The sequence below is a fragment of the Planococcus citri genome, chromosome 3, assembly GCF_950023065.1.
Source record: "Planococcus citri chromosome 3, ihPlaCitr1.1, whole genome shotgun sequence".
Lineage (NCBI taxonomy): Eukaryota > Metazoa > Arthropoda > Insecta > Hemiptera > Pseudococcidae > Planococcus > Planococcus citri.
In genome coordinates this window covers 44,647,465-44,668,750 of record NC_088679.1, presented here as the reverse complement: position 1 = coordinate 44,668,750, position 21,286 = coordinate 44,647,465, and the positions used below count along the sequence as shown (strand labels likewise).

Sequence of the window (21,286 nt, the reverse complement as noted above, 5' to 3'; positions counted from 1 at the left end):
ACGGAAATACATGTATTTTGATTTGCTTCTGGCTGTGCTATTGTTATGCATGAGATTTTTCAGCTCATTTTCACCGTAGAGTTGTGGTTTGTGGTATGGGAATTCGATCTTTTTATATGGTAATGCTTTTAAGCTGAAGCTGTAGGTTGATTTTTTTTTTAAATCTTCAAAAAATTCCACGTGAGAAAATTTCATTTCACGAAAATGACATAATGACTCTACATACTTACTTAATTAGCTCTAGCGTTTCAACAAAATACCGCATAGGTAAATCCTAATCGGGTACCTAATGAAAATTTTATTTATTTTTTGCTCCAGATAATTGGATTAGTTCGTCATACGTCTGTGTGGCGTCGGTTATATGTACTTCGTCAGTAAATCTTTGGGATAGATTTTCATTTTAGATTTGTTTTTTGTTTGGTTTGGTATCTTGATGAAAAATGTCTGATAAGTTACGTAGAACCCAAGCTATCCGATAATCCGTGCTCAAAAGACTTCGACTCTGGTATGGAGAGAAAAGTGAGGATTTTTTTCATTAATTGCGCATTCAAATCATTTTTTGCTGAACGTGAATTTTCAAGTACATAGAAACAATGGAGGTCAGATAATGGAATACAAAACGAGAATATTGAATAAGAATGCTGTGTTAGCGTAGTGTAATAGCAATCGCCAATCAGTTTTTATTTAGCTGAACGTTGATTATTTGGATGAAGATAAGATAACTGATATGTATGTGTAGAGAGGTATGTTTATGGATGAATAAAATTGAAATTCGTGAATTATTTTTACATCTTGCATGCTTTGGATGACATTGACGGATTATTTGATGTATGTGGAAAGCTATAGAGCTTACTGCACGTAAGCATTTGTGTGTGATCTTATGATATTATTATTTGACCTGAAGTTAGATGATTCAAACCAAGCCTATGCAAAAGTGCTCCTATCCCTCTGATATGGATTAATAGTAGCAGAACGTTGGATTAATGATTGAGAGACGTTTCGCGTGGATTGAATCATACTTTAGATTAGGTTATTTCATCAGGTCCTCTGTGTGAGGAATGAGCTGAAATAATCTTTCGACTTTCATTGGAATCCATGCATGTACATATGAACAACTTGTCGAAGATGCCGCGTATGTTATGATGAAGCTCTGTGAAGGTCTTATGCATTTTGATGAAAAAGTTTTGTTGAGGTGAGGACACTCTGGTTTATGATCTTTTTCGAGTTCAAATTTTGATCGAATCTTATTCTGATGATTTTTTTCTTGAATATTCATACTTTTTTCTTTGTGCTGGTGATATTTTTTTAGATTTATGTATGTAAGGAAGATTTGCTGAAGATGCTGCAAATTTTGCATTTTGATGAGAAATTTTTATTGAAGACGCAGTGGCTCTCCATATTTTATGAATCTTCCAGTTCAAAATCTTATTAAATATTTTGTAATATTTTCATTTTGAATTCGTTCTAAGCAAGTATATCATCTTTTCATGACGGTGGTTGTGCGAAAATTACGTATGCTGTTATCGAGCACACTTTCTTGAAGCAGGAGCTGTAAACTCTCGTGAAAAAGATTCTTTTTCATCTTTGTTTACGTTTTATCAGTTGATTTGAATCTATTGTAACACTTTGATCGAACCCTAATGTATCTCGCGAAAGGTCAGGTCTCCCCTTGTAATTTGTTCTATTGTCGTTATTGTTGGAAAGGCAGATGGTTTGGTTGGATAGCTAAGCTCCTGTTTAGCTTGGCTGGTTAGACTGGATGTTTGGAAATCTGATCGATAACATCTACTTGATATTGCGTCAGTGTTTAGTTGATTTTTTGACTTGGCAGAAAATTTTGCATTCGCGATGGAAGCTGATCTGATCTTATTAAGGAATAAGGAGATACCAAAAACGTATGCCAGAGTGGTATACATTGCTTTTATTCTTCATCGAATTCGAAGCCACATTGGTTTACACGTGCGCATCAACAATTCATCATATCAGTGTTTGCGAACAACATTGTATGAATATTATGCAAACATTTATTAGTAGATTGTAGAATAGAAATATGTGCTTGCATGTCGTTTGTTGGAAATTTCGACGTGTGACAGGTGATAAATTCATATGTGCGCCTGAAATGCTGAAAGGTTCGCCCTGTTTCCTATCTCAACTCATGTTGTGTTTTTCATTTTCTGAGTGCACGTTTGTGTTCAGTAAGTCAGTGGTCTAGGTAGATGTTGGTTCAGAAATGAATCTGGAAACATCGTACGTATGTGCTGAGATAACTTCCGCGCGCCAGGTCCGAATTCGGAAGTTTCCTCCATCCTCGGTGACCTCATCACGTCATCCCACTTGGTATATTTTTCATAACATGTTCTGAGGAAACCTTCGGACTTGGGACCGGAGGTTTCTTGAGTGATGTCAGTCACTGGAGATTTTTTCTTTGAACCGAGTACATTACTGAAAGTTTTTCCAGTGAGGTCAGCGCTCTTGGGATGTTTATTATCCAACTAAACTGATACTGCTGTAGAAGTCTGTAGAGTGTATGTAGATCCGAGTCTAGAGATCTGTTCTCTGTTGTATTTAGTGATGCCAGTGACTCAAACCGCTGCGTAAATCTCGCTGCTTGAACATGAGATTGCTGTTGTAATCTTGGTTTCAATTTGGGCCAGTTTTCATGGGCTACAACCTACTACAGGGTTGATCCTCTACAACACCTGCAGTGTGGAGTAAACCATCATGGTGAAGCTTGCATTTTGTCGACCTGTTCTTTACTGTTTCATCCAGTGAAACACAAATCTACGTGTGAAGTTACATAGATGGTCTTGCATAGCATGTGCGTCGAACTTTTCATATCAAGAACAACATTCACACACATGTAAATACGTGCCAAGGGATAGAAATTTACGATCGATTACCGGCCCCGTTAACGTGTTCAGAATGCTCCTCTCGTGTTCGTGTACTGATGTACATGCGTTCTTGTGAACTGTATGTTCGAGTTCGGTACATGTATGCGAGTACGTAGTACATGTGTGTACATCTACATACTCCGTGCAGAGCACATACTATATTCTTTCACAATCATTTATCATTCTCTGGCTGGCTGTGTGTTCGTTTTCCCATTCTTTCCCGTCCTTCGGCATCGGTGTTACCGGCATTTGCGCCAGTCTCGATGTTTCTACCCCTCGAAAGTTGAAAATTGGATTCGTCCGATCACGTTATTTCAAGCGAAAGAATGTGTGTAGTGTGTACTATGTACTCCTCGCCGCTTCACGCGCGTAGTGTAATGGTTTGGCGCGCATTTACGCTATACGGCGTACACAGCATAGCCTATGTAATGTAGGTGCGGCGTTGCCACGTCGTCTAGGTTGTCTGTGTGCGTGTTGAACTGGGAACTGGGCACCGGGACGAGCGAGCGGCGCGGCGACGTCAGCGACGGCGTCGTTATTGTACGTATATTTTATGATGTGGTGCGCCGTACGATGTGCAACCTTCCTTTCGTGATAGTCTTGTCGTAGCTGTTGTAGCGAAGAGCACTGTTGAGTTGTACGTTGTCGTTGGTTGGTTACGTTTGAAGTTTTTTTTTCTTTCTTTTTTTTTCATCATTCTCTGACTAGTAGTAGTGTTTGATTGGAGAGCTTTTGAAGCAGGCGTCGTTGAGGTTTTTTTTTTTTTTTGACAGTGTTCATTTGTGCTTAGTGTATATTCAGCGATTGTTGTAATGATATAAAAAGTTTTTTGGTTTTTTTCATCTTTTTTTTTTCTGTTGGTACTGTATAGTTGTACCTATTATTTTCTTGTGTGTTTGTTTTATTCAATCGTTATGTTTGTATTCGTATACTGCAAATTTTACGAATTTGTTGTTTACTAGTAATAAACCAGAGAATTTTTCTCGTATCGTTATAGTTATTTATTCTTCGTCATGTTCGCACTTTTATTACGTTCATGAAATGAAACACTTTCAACTTGCATTCATTTAGGATCTTCCATTTCGACTTGGTGAAAACTTTACGTTGTAAGGGATGACGTGGCAGTCTGTGGGTTTTAGTTTTAGGTTCTATGATGATACTTCGGATACGTGACTGTTGTCAGATGTCGCTTCAGCTACGATACTATGAGTTGTATCAATTGCCATTGCCCCAATGTCGAATTATTTGTTGTCGTTATTAGTTTCAATGCGAACGGAACCTGAAGATACAAACTACAAAGTTGTTATATTGTTACGCTAAATTTTGTGTCCTAGGCTACAGATTTTTTTCCAGATAAAATCGAATTTATGCAAGGAATCTGCTGCGAGCCTCGCGATTGACGCTATCAGTACGCTCTTCGAATAAAATAAATATTTGAGCTATCAGTGAACTGTGATTATGCGTATCAAATTGATATGGTTTCAAGTACGGTTAGGGCTACTATAATTTCATACAGGTAAGGACAGCGGACATCTTCCATCCAACCTTGAACACAACAACATTAGAATGCATCTGTATGCATATAACTTTCCATATAAAAAATGTAATTTTTTTGATTGTTCGCGAGTTCGGGTGAACTTTCATGTGGTCTCAAATTAAAGACGATGAAATTCCCTATCGATTGGTGTTAAATTTTTATCATTTCGCGTAAAAATGACGATTTTATGACTACTTTTATTTTACTGATTTTTGCATACTACGTACGTCATCTTTAAACTGAAAATACTCGAAATTTTCAGTGGACACATAGGTATTTGAGTACAGCAAAATGTTCGTGATTTTATCCTCTTTAAAATGAGCTATTACCGAAAGCTCTACATGCAACCGTTCAAAAGTTTTCGAAGTTTTAAGTTGCGAAAACAAGCTGCGGATGGTAAGTATTGAACTTTGAACTAACATTACTCGAAATTTTCAGTGGACACATAGGTATTTTAATACATCAAAATGTTCGTCATTTTATCCTCTTTAAAATGGCTGTTTACCGAAAGCTCTACCTTCAACCGTTCAAAAATTTTTGAAGATCAAAGTTGCGAAAAGTGGTTACTGATCAAAACTATAACTTACTGATAACACATGATAACCATAATAACACAATTTGACCACTTTCCGCAACTTTGAAGTTCAAAAACTTTTGAACGGTTGAAGGTAGAGCTTTCGGTAAACAGCCGTTTTAAAGAGGATAAAATGACGAACATTTTGATGTATTAAAATACCTATGTGTCCACTGAAAATTTCGAGTAATGTTAGTTCAAAGTTCAATACTTACCATCCGCAGCTTGTTTTCGCAACTTAAAACTTCGAAAACTTTTGAACGGTTGCATGTAGAGCTTTCGGTAATAGCTCATTTTAAAGAGGATAAAATCACGAACATTTTGCTGTACTCAAATACCTATGTGTCCACTGAAAATTTCGAGTATTTTCAGTTTAAAGATGACGTACGTAGTATGCAAAAATCAGTAAAATAAAAGTAGTCATAAAATCGTCATTTTTACGCGAAATGATAAAAATTTAACACCAATCGATAGGGAATTTCATCGTCTTTCATTTGAGACCACATGAAAGTTCACCCGAACCCGCGAACAATCGAAAAAGTTGCATTTTATACATGCATAATTGTATGCATACTATGATAAGATAACATGTTTATCCATTTCTTGGATGGGCAATGGCGGCTGTCCTTACCCATAACGAAGTTTATAGTAGCCTTAGTACGGTCTGCGAATAGCGGAGATTCACTCGCATCACCTTCGTGATATCGAATTATTTACGTCTTGATAGATCCAAATACTGGTGTCTTGTTTTTATCTTTAATTCATTGTAGGTACAGATAATTGAAATGTAGCATTCGACATTTGTGATCTGTCACGAGGAAACCAGCTTAGTGTCCAAAAAATCGATATCTTTTTTATGGTGGATATTAGTAGTACTTACTTGGGGTGCTAAATCCGACTGTGGGGGTTGAAACGTTCGCGAACGATTCTCTTGACCCTAAATCTGAGGTCAAAAAAATAGAGCAACTACAGTAAAAATTGAAATTTTGTTTTCTATTTTTTTTGAAAGGTATGTTCTGAGGAGCAGAAATGCAAATTTTTGCAACAATGGCCCACATTTGGAGGATTTCTGCCATACTTTGAAATTTGAGTAAGGCTTGAGCTGTAAAAATCAACTCTTTTCACCTTGAACAAATTTGTTAAGAAACGTGATAAATTTGATAATAATAACTTATTCTTCATTAATAATTCATACTCGGGTAGTTTTTGCAACGTTTTTGGCAAAAAATTCAAAAAAATCGAAAAAATTGATTTTGAGAAATTTTGATTATTGGACTTGGCAACCTTAAATGTGATGATTCTGAAAAAAAAATATCGGGTCATGGGGGCCAAAAGTGGTGCAAGTTTCACGGACCTACAAATTTTAGATCGCCTGATACATAGACTCAAAACTTCAAATGCCCTTCCTGTAAAATTTACGTTTTGGACACTAGGTTGGTTTTCTCGTGACAGATCAGATCACATTTTAAGAATTCAATACAGTTGCAGCGTGTAAAGCTATTTACAGGGAGAAGTGTGTTTCTGTGTTCGAAGACATGAGTACAGGGGCGAAAACGTTATACCTAGAAGGAATCGAAGAAGTATAGTAGAATACTTGTAATAATGATTGAGAAAACTGCTGTTCTTGCCATTTGTCATTACGTCGGAATGTTTGGGTATGGATGATTTTGGGGAGAGGGGTTTTGTGAACTTTCAGTAATGCTGTAATTTTTGTAATACATCTTATCTCTGATGTAGTCCTTTCCTGTTGCTTGCTAGAAACTTTCAGAGTCAAAACGCACCCAGAGCAAATAATTTTCTCCTGGCCCATTCCCTTATCAATTCATTTCTCAGAACTTCAAAAAATCGAAGCTCAGGGCAAATCGGACCTTTCTTTGCGGATCTGTCTCTTTTTCTTGGTGAAATGTGAGGATGAATAAAAAGTTCATGGTATTCTAATATTTATGTGAATTTTGTTGAAGTACTCGTAGAATTCTCTGACTTGGATTTTTTCAGATTTTTGATTGAATAAAAAAAAATAAACAAAAGTCAAACGTACCTATCTGACAAAGAAGGTTTCTATTTTTTGACATAGCTAAATATATTTTATATTCCTACCTCGCTTTATTTTCTAAAAAAAAAAAAAAAAAAAAATGATCACGATAAAAAATTGACGCGGAAGGTTGCTGTAGCGAAAACAGGCCATTAGTTTTGAAAAATCGGAAATTGGATTACTGAAAATTAAGATAGCTGTCTACGTGTCTAGCGTTATTCAGTGGAAAATTCCTAGATAAGTTTGTGTAGCTCGACAATGTGTCGACAACTTTTCCTTTGATACTAAAAGTTGGTCGAATTGGTGGAAGATTGTTCTCATCTCATTTACTTTAATATGGACGATATCGCCGTCATCCTCTTTATTAGTCATTAGACACCCATATTAACCTTATTTTCTTGTTTTAGTTAGCGATTTAAATATTTCCATGTCCTAACTGCGTGTGCATTAATTTTGAAATTAACGCAGATGTCTCACGATATCACGACCGTATGAAAGTAGAGTGAGACTGTTGTCTTATAGCAGGTGGTTTTTTATAATGACTGTTGATCTCAGAAATGACGATTTCTTCGAATGCGATGTGATTGTGGAATCAATTTTAAATCTTTACTTCATCGCGAGTTGATGAATCAAAGCATGGAGAATAATCAGTATTTTCGAAACGATAATCGCACTAGAATGATGGTAAATGAGTTATAGCCTAGTCTGCGTAAAAAAAAGTTGAAAAACGTCTAAACTTTTTTCGCCATTATTTTTTTTCGAAAGCCTGCGGTCATTTCAAAACTTGTTTCAAGGTTGCAGTATTCTTGATTCTTGCCGCAATTATGTCGACAGGGGTCAAGCGAACGAAATTTAAAACTCATCTTTGATAAAATTTAATTTCAGTTGGGATTTAAAATTCTTGCCCACAATAGAGTCGAATGAAATCCTTCGGCGGACAACCGCATATTGAATGATGTGAAATTCGTGTTATTTGAATTTTTTAGAGTTTTGTTCTAAATACATATAAGAGCTGAGAAAGAGTTGTGCGAGTCTCGAAACTGGTTCACTTGTTATTATATAGGAAAGAGGTGGGGGGGGGGTTGAAAGTCTGAATGATTGACATGGTGGTGATTTTGCGTCTTTGGAGTTATAAGGTTACATCTAGAAAAAAATCGATTTTGACAGTTTTGGAGTTAGTATGACCCCCTGCAACCAAAAATAACACCTTGAGTTTGGTACGGTACGTTGGTACCTACCTAGATCTTGTAAAAAAGCAATCGCAACTTTGAAAATCCCTCTTTTTCAAAATAAATGTCATACATAGTTTCGATACTTTTGAAGTTTTGACCATTTTTAAAATAGAAATAGTCAGAAGAAGTGCATTTTTTATTGGTTTGTATCGAAACAAAAAAATATACATATCTATATAAAAATGAAAGACTTCAGAAAAATGGAATTTACACATATCACGAAATTTCCATTTTTTTGATTGAGAAAAACTCATTAACTATGCATTCGAATAAAAATTAACGACATTATGAAAATTGGAAATTTAATAATTCTCTACAACTTTGCTTTGAAGTAATTTTTTTGCAAGACCCTTCGTTTCGCCTCCTGATCGATTTTAATGAAATTTAACAACTCAAAATGTTTTCTGTTTGAGAACTTGTTTTTTCAAGTGTTCTTATGCTAAACGAAGGTACAATATCCAATGTTTTAGAATGAGCTACTATACATTCCTTACATTTGTTTATAAGTTAATGAAAGTACGTATAATAGATCAAAAATATTTTTTAAAAAAAAAGATAAAGAAAATCGCTCTCTTGTAAAATGTTACTTTGTTGAGATATAACCTTATTAATGTACTACGAGGGTCGATTCGTCTTTATTATTGGCAACTCTGTAGCTTAACTACGTGTACGAATTTTATGTCCAATCTCCTAAGCACACTAAAGATTTAAGTTTTGAAAAAAGTTGAACTGATTTTCTTCAGATAATCTAGATTTAGGATTGAAAACTTTTTGCAGTACTGCGCAGCAAATATTCAAATATTTTAAAACGATGAATGGTACGAAGATCAACTCTACACGTTTGATATGATATATCAGTTTTATGATGATGATGTTAGATATTTGTGTATGTATTTTATTCGCGATGCTCTTTGTTATATGTACGAATGATGATAAAAAATTCACTTGGTCGTTGTGCGTCAATAACAGTTGGCGAGCTCAAAGTATATTCGCAATTTTCATAATTCATATTTCTATTCCACTGATATATGGTATTCGACTTGAGAATATTATATTCTTCATCTCTGTTCTCTTGTTGAAAAAGTACGTGTCCTCTATTTTTCGTTGTAGGGCACTCTGGACCATGCGATGTTATTTTTCGACTGTGGTGTATTTTTTTTTCTTTCTTTTGCGAAAGAGGTTAATTGAAGTAAATTGTGTTCTGAAAAGATCACGACGACGACGTTTGAGTGAGCCAGAAAATTGACGTAAATACTCTCCTGTGTGTCTGCGCTTCGTGTATTTACGTAAAATATGTACATCTTCAGCAAATGTGTGTACTTTTTTTTCATGCATATATCACGAGCGTGGTTACGAGCGGTTTAAATTTAAATAGAATAAATGTCGTAAACAGCTTCTTGGTACACGTGTTCGCATTATCTCTTGTAAATATTTTACGTCTTGTATTGACTATTGAGTTCGCCTTATTGTTCTTTTATCATGAAAATGAAGGAGACTAGAGATGTGAAAGGTCTGCTCAAATTGTATAGGTTCTTTGGTACCTATTTTTATAAGCACGTGTAGGACGTGGTACGTTTTGAATTGAAACGAATTTGATACCGTATTGCTCTCTATACATACGTGTCGCCTACGTATAAAAACGTAATGCAATTTTTAGTTTTGAATGTGCAAAAAAAAAAATGAGAAAACTTTTTACAAGTTTTGTTGAAGAAAAAGCGAGTTTGGTGAAAATGTTTAATACGAAGCCAAAGAAACATAACAAAGTTGTTTTATAGTTCGTGTTCGAGTTTTCAAGATGAAAGCGTAAATCCGGGTTCACATTGATAACTCAGTATGCTTGATGATGTGGAAGTATCTCTCATCTTTTTCTTTTCTGACTCAGTATTCGTTGTGTTGCGAATTACAACCGGAGTTGGGGTGGTGTGATTTGGTGTATTTGGGTAAAATGAAAAAACTGGCTCGTCGAAGATCTTTCTATCAATTGGTTTTGAAGAGAATAGTGTTTCGAGAAACAGAAAACGAATTCTTGTACTGTTATTTGAAGCGCTTATGTTGTTCGGTGATTAGTGAAAATTAATATTGCAATTCAGCTGTTTTTCATGAACAATATGTCGAACGGGTCATTGTATGAGATTCTGAAATCAGCTCGAAATTAACCTTCAAAAATTATCTACCAACTATTTGTAAAATATTTTGAAGTAAGAAATTCGAGACCTGGGCTCTCAGAAATTATAAATGATCCCAAAATTCAAAATTTTTTTCTCCCGGAACAAAATAACTTTACTTTGATCGAATGTTGATTTCAACAATTTTTTGTTTCTTTATGAAAAAAAATAAGTGTATCGTGAACTGTCTCTACCTGTATAACGGTCTCCTCTTTTTTCGTTTTTTCCCTAAATTCTACGAAAGAACGTTAATGTACCTACTAGCTGTAAGTATGCAAACGATCGCTTCTTCAAAGACGAATATAAACATGTAAATTATGCAGATTGCCAGTAAATTTAACTCGATTAGCATTACAATTTGAAAAAGACTTGCGTACATATGTACAGTCGATTTCCTTGGTTGAGTCTTACTTCTTTTCATTAAAAAATAGGACGTATCACGCTGTAAAATTAGGTATTCGACGTACGACGTGAATCTGTCTAGGTGGTACGTAAGGTATGTAGAAGTACATACATAATGTGTTTTTCGGCGTTTCCGAGTGACTGAAAAAAAAAATCACCAATACATTTGTTACGTAAATGAAAAATTTAAATTCGCACGGATTTGAGTTGAATTATGTAACATACGTGCAATTTTTGACGTTGAATTGATTATGCGTGTACTTATCTGCAAGGTTATTCAAAGTCGTCCAAATAAGAGCGTAAAAAAGTTATCGGTTTGTAAAACTGGTTTACATTTATGGAAAAAAAAGTTACGGATGTGGTGTCATCGAAAAATTCATCATGAAAAAGTGAGCTATTACAAAAAAATTCGCGAAAATTGATGAGGGTATCAAATGTGTACCTATCTGCGTGCCTAGCGGTTTTTTTTTTGACGAAGTCGTCTTTTGGGTCTTTAATTGCCTATTTATACCTAGTTTACGATTTGTTATCGCGTATGGTCTGCAAGTCTTAAGTATCCACGTTTACGATGTACTTATTATAACTTGAAGGTGGAGCGAAAAAAAAACGTATCCTGGAATTGGACTGAAATTGCAGAAGGATGAGTCAAGGATCCTTAAAGTAATGTCTTTTTTTAAACGTGGGTTTTCATTGCTATATTTACATGAAATGTGGTACCTCAGGCACGTAGGGTGCGATTTAAGTTTCTAAACCTCCTTGATGGATTGTCTTGGAAATTTGATGAGTGCAGTTTTTAGCACCCGACCACCGATTTATCTAGATTTCTTATTAATTGTATGACACTTTTCTACCATTATAGTTTGCATTTTGGAAAAATTATCGCTTAATTTATTCTTAACAGGTTCGAAAATCCCAATAGTCACTTTTTTTCGAGATTGTTTCGATTAAATTTTCAAAATTCGCTCAATTTTAGTGGGTTTTAGAGAATAATTCAGGTGTGGTACCTACTACCACCTATCTCGTGGCGATTTTCATTTTTCTGTAACGAATTTGTTTTCTGAATATTTATGTATGGTACTTTTATCTGAAGGGTTGAAATCACTTGATTGTCAACCATTTTTTGAAGGCATGGCATATTTTGGGCGTAGTCCGTGTCCTCTCCAAAAATTCAAACTGCTGCATAGAACTTGATCAGGGAAATACTTCTTAGGAATTGTAATTTCGGAAAATTTGCTGGAGGCTATAGATCTACTCAGAACGACTCGAAACCCCGTCTATTCGATTGGAAAAGAGGGGGGGGGGGAATGTCAAGATAAAGTATATGCCAGAGTGCAGTTTTTTTTAGCGCAATCGGTGAAATTACAATTTTTTCGCATCTTTGACCCAAGTTTGAATCAAAAATCGCTAAAATTCAAGAAATATACTTCACTTCCCGAAATTTTGGCTACGAGGTATTTTTACATGCTCTTTTAATCCAGTTCTGTTTGAACTCGATTTTTCTGTAAATACCTCCCTTTCTTTAAAATATTTTCATAAGTAATGAAAATTTTTGTAATATTCGTATACGTACGCGTACCTTTAGGTAGAAAGTTTCTTGATGCAACATTAATAATCGTGATAATAATGAAGACGATAACTGGAAAGAAGCGTACTGTCATTCGAATCGTTGATTTTCTCTCTTGTGATACGAATACATTATGGAAGATTAGAGAAACCTTTACTCCGAATAACGTGCGATTTAATTCCGTACGAGTACAATTTTTTTTGGAAGAGAAAGAGGTGGCAGAATGAAGTGAAGAGCTCAATGATACACAGTGGAAAATTTTCATGTTCACTGAAGCGCAACTAATCAGCAATTATTATACGACGTAGCGGATTTTTGGGTCGTCGTTCGAAACTAAAACAAAAAGACAGCGTAATGTCTATAATACGACCTATATACGAGTACGATTTGCAGTGTGTGCTGAGGTATGTGTGGCAGAATGTAAAAAAAAAAAAAATTGCGCCCATTAGAAATCAGACAGGTAGGTCTAGGTATGTGCAAAGAGAACGTCATCGTGTAATGTGCACGCTCGCAGAATAGAGCTGCTTTCTTGTCATTGTATTCTTTTTAGCTGGTTGATTTACACGTTTGCGCGTGCAGTGAAATTTTAGTTTTGTTTATTTAATTTTTGTTTAGTTTACATATACTTATTACCTTACCTACCTACGTTTGAGAATGTGCAATACCTACGTTTACACGTTTAAATTAGGTCGTGTTTTCGCTTGCCTAGGCAAGTTTTTGGGGAGAGTTGAAATTTGGGCATCGTGAGCATCCATGAAGAAAGAAGAGATGACAAGTGAAAAATTGATATATCTCAGATGACAAGTTTTGAGTTGAGACCGAGAAAAATTGAAAGAGCATCTAAAATTACATCGTTGTGTACTGAAATTTGAAATAATTTCAGATGCTGAATTATGCATTTTTCAAATTTTAGTGAATTTTTGAGAGTTAAAATTGGTGACGGGTTAAAGTGTCTCCAGCGTTCTGCGCATTCTTCCGCTGAATTTCATTTGGATCCCTTTTTGTGAGATTTTTTGAAAAGGGGGAGGGGAATCTTTAACGTCAGCTAAAGGTTCGAATACGTCTTCAAAAGCGTTAACTATCGATTGGAGGGAAGGAATGAACATCGAGAAAACTGAGATTTTGATAATCAGAGAATTTCTTTTGCTGAGGATGTAAAGTAAATTTTATGTCAAAATGTAGTTTGTGAATTATTACGGGACGTGAGCTTTTTCTCTCGGAAAAACAGTTTTCAACTTTCGCATTTTCTTAATCCTGAGAAAATCTTGTTTCCAAAAACGTTGCTTTCCCTTCTTTTGGACTTACATTTCGAATGAATAGTTTCCATCTGTAGGTCGACGAATTCATTGTGTATTTGCACGTTTATTACGCTTTTTGTCAAATTTTCCAGCCCTGTTTTGTCTGGAATTGAATTTATTCAACAATTCATTCTAATAAGATTCTGGTTTGTGTAATTTTAAAAGGTGTATTTCGTTCTGTGCCACATGATAATTTTTTTTCAAAAACTTTCGTCTGTTCTCCCCTCAAGTTTGAAAGGCACTGATGTGGAAAACAGTACCAAATTTGGAATTCTGTTTTTGTAATTTTGTAGTAGACTACCTGAGCGAATATACCTGTACGACGTACAACGAGTTGTATTGTAATATGTGCGGGCCGCGTGCACAGTAATGAAGAAGTTAATTGCTGTGGTGGCCTCATATACGAGCGTATGTACACTACATGTACACAATTACTTACGCATAAACACGGTATGTAGTTATTTAGACGCCATAAACGCGTCATTTTAATCGTTAACGGATGGCTTATAAATACCCAGACGTTATTGACTGGTTTTTAAGTTGTATGTGCTGTATTTTGCTGTCAGCGAGTGAAGTTTTCATGAGCATAACGTTATGCGTATGACGTGCTGATCGTGGTCGACCGCAAAAGAAGGCATTGATGTTGAATGTAGGTATAAAGATAGCGAAACGTTATTCTGCGATCTGCAAGCAATTGAGAATTTGAGAAATGGTAAAGTTGAGTTATTCCAACGTCATTTCTGGTTTTAGCGGGTAGAAAAATCTTTAATTTGAAACGTAGATACGAGATTATCCGTTATACTATCAGCGTAGTTTTTTCTCAATTCTACGAAAAACCTCGTCATCGAGTCGGCTTTTATGGAAATTAGTCGAAAGATTGTATACTGTTATACTAGACGTGGTAATAGGTATATTTGGTTGTAGTTGTCATCTTGCTGGAGTAGGAGGAATGACTTGGCATTTGAAATTTCGTGCTGGATTTTTCAGGTTTTTCAGTGCTCGGATAATGTCTCATTAGTATACGATGAATTAGTTCGTCGTAGTGCGGGATTTTCGAACTTGCATCACTACACTAGGTATGTTGGATGAAGCAACTCATTTCTGAAAAATCTTCGTCCAAAGTTATGAAAGAGTGAGGAACAAGGAAATAGTTTCACAAAGATCGGAAGATGCGAAAAAAAGCCCAAAATAGAAAATTTTCTGTTTGAATTTTTTAATTTCTGCGCACCATTATGAAAATCAACTCATCGTTCCCTCAAAATTTTGCATTCTTATATCTTTCGAAGGAGAATTGTTGATTTTGAAATTGGTTTCATCAGAATTTTTATCTCACCTACGACTATGATGCGGGAAAAACAAGAAAATGTACGCTAGTGACTCTTTTGAACTCGCGCATATTTGTGATTTGACGAGTGAATAAAATGTTTTCGAGTAACTCAACGTTTGGCTATTCGAAGGCACATTAATCTTCTACGTAGATATTTGTGTTCAAAATATAGCCTATAATAATATTCTCCTTTGACGGTCGCTGATGAGCGATTGAAATGCTCTTTCAGCACTACCCAGAGAGAAGACATTTTCGCGAAATCCTATATTATAGTGTACAGTAAATCAATGATGCACGTATTGAAATTTATTTGTAAAATGATCGAATCAATAAGTCATTGCCTATTTTTTGGTGTGCGCAAAAATGATTACTGTACCGTGCAAAGTGTGATTTCCATTTGATTGCCTAATGCATTTGACGATTTTTTTTTCTGTTATTGCGAATGTATCCTCTATCAATCGATTTTTTTAGCTTATTTGACAAAGAAACGAAATGCTCTCTTTTGTACGACCACCTTTGTCCATTATTGCCAATATTATATTATGTACCACGTTGATGACGGTGTCAGAGTAATACGCAGCAGTAAGTGCTGTAATAAGTACATATAAGCTGATGAAATGTCGTGTACATGAATGAATGGATATGGATAATGGAACTTGAAACACGAACATACCTTTTAAAATGGCCAGCTATTTTCCTAATGTAGGGTCGCAATATGTACTGTAACGAAACACGTAAATGTGATGTCCATCATTTAGGGGTAAAATGGAGTGATGGATGGTCTCGTTCGTTGTATGGCTTCAATGATGTACGTACTTACTGGTGTGGGTTGTGTACTGTATACAAAAATGTTATGTAGGTATACACGTATCATTTCGTCCATATAGGTGTGTATTTCTCTCTATCCTCGAGGTAATTCTTCTATTACAAACTGCTGCGTATACTGAACTTGAGACGAGCTTAGGTAAAAAAAAAAAAAAAAAAAAAAAAAAACAGGTGCATTAGAGTATGTGTAGTTGCGTTGAAAGTGTATCATAATGGCATCCGTTTTGTAGTACCTGTAGGTAAAGAACATGCGTTTTTATTTGGCTTTTTTAAAAGATGAAATTTGTGTCTACGAATTTGTTTGCCATTTGTTGCACGAAGGCCGAGGCCGGATATATAATTGGAAAAGACAACGGCAGCAGAACGTCGATTGGATGGGAATGTTACCATGTGTTATGTTGTGCTGTGCTTCTCGAATACGATATTGCGGTAATTTTGTACGGTTTGCGTATGACATTTTGACGTATGAAGGCACCATATTTGTGGGCAAACGAGAGGTTCGAATGAGTGTTGTATGCGTATCTTGTGTTTCAGTTTAAATTTCAGTTGATGTATCCGAGATAACCAACCGTATAGCGAATTAGTGAGATGTGAGAGGAAATTTAGAATGAACCTGAAGGATGAAAAGGATGACTAAATTGAAACGACAGTTGCAGGCAATGAAGTAATGCGATTTGTAGTCGCTTAGCTTCCTATGTAAAATATGTTTGCGAGCAGAAATGGTCGGTTATGGAGTCGTGGTAGTAATTGGTAGTTTATTGGTTTGTGTATATGATGAGATATGCTTGATGTGGACACTTGTCATCATGGTGTGGTTAGAACTGTTAGAAGCCTAAAATTTTAATGAAAATTGGATTTTACGTTTGTATTCAGCCCTTTCCACCTTCACCTCAGCAAAATCCAATAATCATAGGGAAAAAAATGAAATACTTGGAAGAATTGTTAAAATGTTCATTTTTCAGTTTAAAAAGTAGATCAAGAAATCATTATCCGCTGTTTTTTGAGGAAAGAGGGAAGGAGGTAGTGTTGCAGTACCCTGCTTTCTCTGTGTGACATCTCCACTTCACGAGAGTCGAAAAAAAAACATGCAGTCGTCGTTGTTTACGATCATCTGGTGAAAAGGAAATGAAACAGTCAGTAACTAATCTACTCGTGAAATCGTTTCACGTATTAATTGGTCTGTATCCGCTAGTTTCGTCTATTAACTTTTAAATAGACATCACTATGACTATGGATCAGGATGGATATATGGTTGCTCGGTGTTTAATGTTGATAAGTAAAAGAAGGAAATGCGAGGTGAATATTTTCGAAATATTTTTTCAATACGTTCGAGTGTTTCATTTGAGAACTATTTTTTTTTTTTTTTGAAGGAACAGATTAATTTTTTGTCAGGTGTTTCTAATTTAAATGCTTTCGAGGAAATTAGAAGTACACTTAAAAATTAAAATCATTGACCCGTCAACTAGAACTACGTAGCTCACGTAATGTACCAAAAAGGTGTTTGGTTTTATTTTTTCAACGTTTTCCCCTGTTTTTTGTTTTTTCTTCGAGTTACAGTAGGTACCTATACCTACCTACTACCTCTACTACCTAATACCAAACCATTAGGTGAACATATGTTGACTTTCACGAGTCAAAAATGAATTGTAAGTTGACCCTCTTAAAAACAGTTGGACTTGATAATTGTCCAACCCACAAGTATCTCAAAATAGTCGTCGTATTCGGTTTTCCTGTGATAATTTTCATTTTTATGGAATTTAAAATGAGCAGTTTAAATGTGAAATTTTTGAGATAGTCCCTTTTTTCGTCCTTGTCGTGAAGTATACCTACCATTTTAGTGAAAACATACCGAGTGTCTTCTTGTGAAATGAACAGTTTACAGGTACTGAACAGTGCTACGTATTTTCATCTAATTTTGAAGGGTTAGTGATATTAAACAATCATCCCCTCCTCCCCCCCCCTCTTGGAAGAAAAAACAGCTTTTCAGTGTACACTGTACATACCTAAGTAGTAAGTGAAATGTTTGTACGAAAAAATTGTGTTTTTAGAATTGAACATGGGTACTGCGAGATTGCAGGTATACAAGGGAAAAATATGTGTTCGTTTTGCTCTCATTTTGAAAGAGATAAAATGCGATTCGAATAGATTATCAGTTTGTATTTTTTGAGAAAACGAGAGATATGAAGGAAAAAACTTACATTCTATTTCTTTATTCAGCTTTTTTAATCATGTCTGGCGCCTTTCTTTTTTCGAATGAACGATGCACGTGGAAAAATTATTGAAACAGTTTTGAGTATCTCGTGATGGTAGGGGTAGAACTGGAACTGGTTCAGAAATTAAAAGAGAAAAAAAGTAATGGAACTGAAACCTGAGACTGTAACTTGAGAAAAACTGTAGACAGACAAACGAAGAACAGAAATTGGAATTGATACTTTTCAATTTTTCCAGAGATCTAATATTGCATTTTTGACAAATTTTGTGTGAATTCGTCAAGTTTAGATAGTTTTATTGTTTCAACACCCTGTTTCATGATCACATTTCTCACTCAAATAAAACATGTGATTTTGCGTGGTAAGGTTCTTTTTTCACATTTCGTCGCCGTGAAACTGAAAACAGAAATAGAACAAAAAAATTGATCGGTGCTTATTGTCTGAATGCACGAGAAATTTTCCCAGATTGTGTACCATACGGGGTTACGGGGTGTCTTTAAAGTCATGAAAGGTGGATTTTTTTCTCGAGAAATTCTGTCGATACTAATTCTTCGTTCCAATTATATAAAAATGTAAATTTGTAAAAAAAAAGTTACAAAAAAGTTATGGGAGTTGTTACAATTAGCTGTTTTTAGATGAGCTAAAACTGCCTTCTGTTCCTGCGCTAAAAAAATGTAGGACTGAAATTCTGCATTTCTGGTCATCTATAATTCTCATTCGAAACTGTTTTCAGAAATTGATTGGTTGGAATTTGCTTGAACGAATTTCTTCCTTCTCGGGCATATCAGAGGTGAATGCAGTAAATGTTTTTTTGTGTGTCTTTGATAATTCTTTATGAATCAATTTTTCAGAAAGTTGCTCCACATAAAAAGTATTGGCACTCCTCAGCAAAAATCGCCATTTTTTGAAATTGATTTGCTTACAGGCTGAAATTTTGAGATGATTTATGAAATGGAACCACTATCATGAAGGAAATTTAATTTCCAGCAAAAAAGTCCTTTGCAGATTCAAGCTATCTTCAAAACTGACGATGCTGCACTAATTTAAAGCAAATGAAAAAATGTGCTTTTTCAGTTTTTTGTTTTTCAAATCACATAGCTCCTTGAATTTTGAAAATATTTTGAATGTACGGGCGCACCTTTTTGGCTGGAAATCTAATTCTCTACAAAAAAGATCCGTTGCACATTCAAGCTATCTTCAAAAATTCAGCCAGGTAAGTGAACTCGAAAATGAAAAAAATGAAGAAATCTACCCTACTTTTTCATTCTGGTATTTGAAGGTAGGTAAAACATGATAATATCCTTGTTTCCTGGCAATTAAATTTTCTACAGGATTGTAGTTTAATTTTCTCAATTGAATTATCTTAAAATTTGAGCCCGTGACGTCGATTTTGATGAGGTGTGGCAATACTTTTTGTATCCACTGTGCGTTTTTTGGTGGGTGCTATAATTTTGGCGTCCAAGTGCGTACAATACATCCTGCCCCTCTTCCTTCAATCTGATGAAAAAACTTAACGACGATGGGGTTTTCTAATAGATTTTCAAATTTTGTCCAAGTATAGGGCTTATACAGTTTTCAGCTTATATACATATGAAAGTAGAATTACCCATTTTTTTCCCATTGCCAACAGAATATTGTTAACGAAGTTGAATTTCGCCATATTTTGCGAGATGTATATTCGTATAATTTTACTCATTTATCGTGATTATGCGTCCCAAGGTATGGAAAAAAGTATCATGCGACAAATTATCACTGCGTTTTGGTGCGTTTGGTCCTGGAATGATAATTAACACGAATAATGTATGCGCATGCATTATGCAGCAGCTTATGCTTGTGTCAGGAGTAGGTACGAATGATCGTACAATATGTGGTTTGTAATGTACAGCATTAGTATTGCTAATGAAGAAACTCACGCGATGTTTGAAGCAGGGAGAAAGAGAAAATACAAGCAACGCAGCAGAGAAGCCGAAAGACGAAAAAAAATTGTTATTTCTTTGTGTAGATTGGATGTGTTCTTGAACGAATTGCAGGTCTTTGCTCTTTCGCTCTGTGTATAGTGTACCGAGTTTCGCAACGCTTTCAACGAACGTCGATACGTCCAACGTGATGTGGCGGGTTTTTCTTTACGCTATCCTACTTTACGAGTTGTGGGCGTCTTTTACACGTGGTTATGTTAAGAATATTAAGAATTGGTGGAAGACGCCTCGCAATTTCTTAGGCGTTTTTCGAGGCAGAAGATAAGCCTACCTACGAGGCTGACTGACGAATGATTTTCAAAACATTTGCGTATATTTCAAACAGTTGGTCGCTTCTCGACCGCCAACGTGCTTTAATCGTCTATGGTGGCAGCTGCCAAAAAAATCGTATCGTAAATTGTGTTGCGAGTTTACGATTGTATCGCGAATTACAGGCGAATACAGAAGACATGGTGAAATGTAACCGCGAAACTAATTGGCAATTTGTTCGAACGGCGTTTTATCGATCAACGATTGACAAATTGCTACGAAGAGATGGATGGATCCTTCCATCGTCGAATCGAGATCGTCTTTCAACTGTCAGTATTACTCGTATTTTGTGAGAAAGATCGGATCACTGGTTTTTGCGAATGTGATCCGCAATGATTTTGAAATGTGTTTATAACTGCATTACGTATGTAGTATGTACGAGAAATAACTGCTGAGAATTTACGACTTGTGTGAGTAGAATCGCGTTGCCAGACGGTTATTTTTCTCCTATGCATTACGTAACTTGAAATGTTTTCTCATTACTTACGCTCGGTACCTAATGTGTACTATTGCTGTGAATTTTCACCACTCGTCAACAGTTTTGGTTGAAGAACATGTCGTTTTGATTTCATGATTTGTACGTCGTTTTTTTCTCTCAATTTTCGTATTTTTAAAAGCATCGTAAACTAAGTACATAACAATTGTTCACCTCCTGTAAAAGCTGCCTTCGCGTCGCGATGCGTCCTTACGGCGAGCGAGCGTATCGTGTTAATACGTGTTTGGTATAATGCGATATTATCTTGCGAGAAGGCGAGCCAAGCCAAGAAACGCGGTGAAGGCGAAGGTGAGTCATACTACTCGCTTACCTTTTACCTTTGCTGTCTTTGTAGCACGAAATGTGAGTGGAATGGCGCGGTACGATGCGATGGTACGACTACGCAATCTACGAGTACGACGCTCGTGCAGAGGTGGCTTACGCTACTATCGCTACAAGGAAGCGTTCG

General features: G+C 35.7%; 1 protein-coding gene and 1 non-coding gene across 7 annotated transcripts in view; both read left to right on the top strand.

Moving 5' to 3' along the window:
* Positions 1 to 21,286, top strand: part of spen (split ends) — a 110,578-nt gene that overhangs the window by 63,534 nt on the left and 25,758 nt on the right. The gene's annotated exons all lie outside the window — the stretch shown is intronic.
* LOC135842176 (small nucleolar RNA SNORA16B/SNORA16A family) lies at positions 15,136 to 15,274 on the top strand. The gene has a single exon (XR_010558079.1). It is a non-coding gene; the product is annotated as a small nucleolar RNA SNORA16B/SNORA16A family (small nucleolar RNA).